The sequence below is a fragment of the Arachis hypogaea genome, chromosome 13 (assembly GCF_003086295.3).
Source record: "Arachis hypogaea cultivar Tifrunner chromosome 13, arahy.Tifrunner.gnm2.J5K5, whole genome shotgun sequence".
Taxonomy (NCBI): Eukaryota; Viridiplantae; Streptophyta; class Magnoliopsida; order Fabales; family Fabaceae; genus Arachis; species Arachis hypogaea.
The window spans coordinates 92,152,949-92,157,727 of NC_092048.1; positions in this window are offsets into that span (position 1 = coordinate 92,152,949).

Consider the following 4,779-nt stretch of genomic DNA (forward strand, 5'->3'; position numbering starts at 1 on the left):
TTACCTAAAATATAATATTTATGTAGTAACTGAAATTTAATTACCAATATGAAAGTAACATATAATATCATTTCGTAATCAAATAAGTGTTTAATTAAAGAATTTAATATTTATATAATAATATGATAAAATAAATTAAAGTTTGAATTTAACCATAATAAGCACTCAAGTTTAAATTTTTATAAATTAATTTATTTTTGTTAAAGTGAATTACGCAATTAAAAAAAATCATGTATTAAAGTAGAAAATAATTTATTTATAAATACAAAATTAAAAAAATATTCTTAAAATTTGAATATACAGATAAAAAAAAATAAATTATAACTTACAAAAATTATCTCTAAAATTTATTACAATAAATAATAAAATTATAAAAATCATGTATCTATATAAATTAAATTATATTAAATTATAAGATATCTAGATATGTAATTAACCTAATTAATTAGTTTGTAACTGATTTGATTTAATAATTTTGAAAAATTGAATAATCTTTTTAGAAATATGTCAATCTAAATAATATAGATTAAAGATAAGAAAAATATAACTAAATTATATAATACAATATAATATTCCTAAAAATTTGTTTTATAATAGATCTAATACCAAGATATTTATCATCATCTGTGGTATAACCTAATTTCACAATTATTTAAACGTTGTTTTTATGAAACAATTGCATTATTTATTATGAAAAATATATTTACTCATTATTATAATTTAAATAGAATATAAAATAGATATTAAACTATTTTTTTAATAATTACTTAATCACAAATATTTATCAAGAACATGAGATTTAAAAGCATATAAAGTAAATATAATACCTACAACTTTTACACTACCATGATAAGATGATTATCATAAGTCTTTTTAGCATAAATTAAAAAGAACAACATATAATATAATAATAAAGAAACAATCAAATCCAAAAAAGTTATAGAACACCTATCATACACTACGACTGTTAGTATTGAGAAAGTTTTAACCATTTATTATTTTATTAGCTAACTATCTTTTTATCTACTCTACACTTTATCTACAAATATATTAAGGACTAAACCTATACTTCAACCTTTCAAATTTTCATATATTCTTGCCAAACACAATATTTTTATGCCTTTTTTCTTTATAGAAACTATTGAATGGAAGAACCCTGTAAAAAGATGAGGTTCTCTTATAATATGTATGCCTTTTTATGATAATAAAATAAAAATAAAAAGTATGAAATAATATTGTGTATATTTAAGTTAATTTTAATATTTTTTAATAACCAAATTTATCATAACGTAACTGATAAATAATGACAGTTAATACGGATTGGATATGTTTTGAGTATGCTATACATTTTATGATTTTGTACGAAACAATATTCCTTTTAATTTGTATATTTATTATTGGTATAAAAAATAAAAATATTTGTATTGTTAGTATTTTTTAAACTTTACTTAATTTTGACCGTGAATAGGCCTAAAAGATCACCTACCTCGTTGAAAATAAATGTAATCCAATCAATTTTTACCTGATAGTGCTATACATTCGCATAATTATAGGAGAATTAACTTTAGCAAGATAACAATATAGTATTTAGTTACTACATGAGTATTTTTATATATAAAATTATGAATCAATTATGTATAGCTTCTGATGAAAATAATATATTCAACGTGGATATTGTTTGTTAGGTAAAAGATAACAGATTGGCAAAGAAAATTAATTACAATCGGTATATTTATTTTAAAAAATATTTTTTTATGTAATATTACAAAAAATATCATGGTCACCCTGAATTACTACAGGTTCAACTTTCATCGACAGCGGTAGAATGCCTAAATTGAAACATTTTCAGACTATAATATTTGTCAAACAAACAATTAATGAAACACTAATCCAGCCATACCTTCTCATTTTGAGTATATTTATATATAAAAAAAGAGTTGAAATAGCAAAAACGATAAAAATGATAATTTTTATAATTTTGTGTGGCTTTTTATATATAGAAGACCAGAAGACCATGATTATTTAACAAAATTAATTTTATTTATTGCATTCAATTTGAATAAGTAAAAAATCATCTTATTTTAATTTAGTCATTAATTCACATGATTTAAATTTAGCTCAATAAATATGATTTGATTTGATTTAATTATTAGTGAAAAATATCTCGAGAACCTATTTTATATAGATTTATTATTTTAGTGATTAATTAATTAATCTAATTAATTAATTAATACAGATCATTAGTATAATTAATTTGATTTAATAAATTAAAAATACTAACAGAACATTAAAAGAAATAAATTAAAAAATTCTACCAAATCAAATTGATATAAATTATAATAAATTATGTGATATTTAAATATCTAATCAAATTAATTAGTTGATATAGTTAATTTATCATAATAAATTGTATTTAACGAGTTAAAAGAAATAAATCGTTAAACACTCTCAAAAGCATGTCACGTCAACTCCATCATTAAGTGTAGAAACCTGATTTTTATATAATAGAATAGATAATAAATAGAATATATGAGAATATGATATGTGACATATTTTAATTATGAAATTGGTATTATATAATAGATTTTTTTGAATTATTGAATCCTTATTACTTGTTCGTTGCTAATTTTTACGTAATTACTTAATAATTTCCACCTATAAAACTATCAACTACCTAATATTATGATTTAATTAATAAGAGTAATGACATTAATATTTTTTCATAAGTCTTTCTATTATTTATAATTAGAAAATAGACATAAATAAATTTATTTCCTTAATAAATGTTAATTTTGTTGCCAAATTCTATATTACCTTTAAAATTTTAGCGTAATTGAGTCTAACTTTTAAATTTTGAAATGAATTTACTTAAAAAAATTAATATATAAATCACATTATTATTACAAAATTACTTTTTTAACATAATTAGTAGTACTTATTTGAACCATTAAATTTAGCTTCTAATGATATTAAAGTTAATCTATTTTATTATCTTATGCCTTCAAAGAATTTACATGACTAACATAAAAATATAACAATTGAAAAAATTTATTACAATTGGTATATTCATTTTAACAAATATGCTTCTATCTAATACTATAAAAAAATGGGGAATGCTACCCAACCCCTCTAAAATAACATGTACGTTACCTTTTATGATGTGTCAAATTTTAATTAGTCATTATCTTAACCACAGTTGAGTTATTTTGTAATTTATTATTTGAGATGGGTAATGGTATAATTTCTTCAAATATCAAAACATCACTCCCGTTAATTGAAGCACCTTTCCACTCTTTCATTATTTCTTCGTCGCTTAGCTTCGATCCTTCCAAGTATCGCCGTCACCGTCGTGACAAGAAGCGCCGACGTCGTCGTCATCTACTGCCCTCGATCTCATGCAATCTCTCTTTCTTCGGTGCCTCATCCCTTAACTATGTCATCCCTATCTCTTATCTCCTCACTCTTTACCAACATAATTAATGGATAGTTTGGTTATTAAAATTTTTTTATTAAAAAATATATCTTTATTTAATTAAATAATGTAACATATATTCATATATAAAATATAATATAATAAAATAAATCTATTTAGAGTACTTAAAATATAATTAAAATTATGAACATATAAATATAATAATAAAATTTGTATTCTAAACAAAGAAACATATGCTTTATTATACGTAAATTATTTAAAAAAATTAAATAAATTATTAAAATTAATAATTTAAAATGATAAAATCTGATTTTTATACCGTATTTTTTATAATATTTTTATTCTTTTAATTTTTAATTTATTAGTACTTTATTATTTAATTAATGATTAAATAAATTATTTTTATAAAAAATTATTTTTTGTATTATTTTAAAGAAGAGATCAATATAACAGTTTACAAAATAACGTACAAATAATATTTTAAATAAAAAATATTTAATATTACAATACAAAAATAAATTATATAAATATTTAAGAGATAAATATGAAATATATGTCTAAAATAAATAAAATATATAAATAGGAGTACTCCTAAAAAATAGAGAATTATTTTTGTTTGTTTTATTTATTTTAGGCATGTATTTCATATTTATCTGTTAAATATCTATATAATTTATTTTTGTATTTAAAAATTTTAATATTAACTATTTTTTTTAAATATTATTTTTACGTTATTTTTTAAACTGTTATATTGGTCTCTTCTTTAAGATAATACAAAAAATAATTTCTCATAAAAATAATTTGTTTAATTATTAAGTAAATAATAAAGTATTAATAAATTAAAATTCAAAAAATAAAAATATTATAAAAAATACTTGTAAGAAGTTGGATTTTATCATTTTAAACTTGTGTTATTAATTGTTATTAATTTTAACCATTTATTCATTTTTTAAAATAATTTATGTATGATAAAAGATATGTTTACTTGTTTAAAATACAAATTTTATTATTATATTTGTATGTTCTTGATTTTAATTATACTTTTAAGTACTCTGAATATATTTATTTTATTATATTATATTTTACATACGAATATATGTTTCATCATGTAATTAAATAAAGATATATTTTTTTAATAAAAAAATTTAATAACCAAATTAACCATTAATTATGTTGATAAGGAGTGATCCACGGCAGGAAGAGGGATCGAGTGAGAGGATAGGAGATAGCGATGACGTCAGCATTGACTGTATTGGAAAGGACGGAAAAGTTACGGACGAAAGAATTCAACGACGTCATTAAAAGATGATGGCGACGACGTTGGCGCTTCTTGTCACGACGATGAC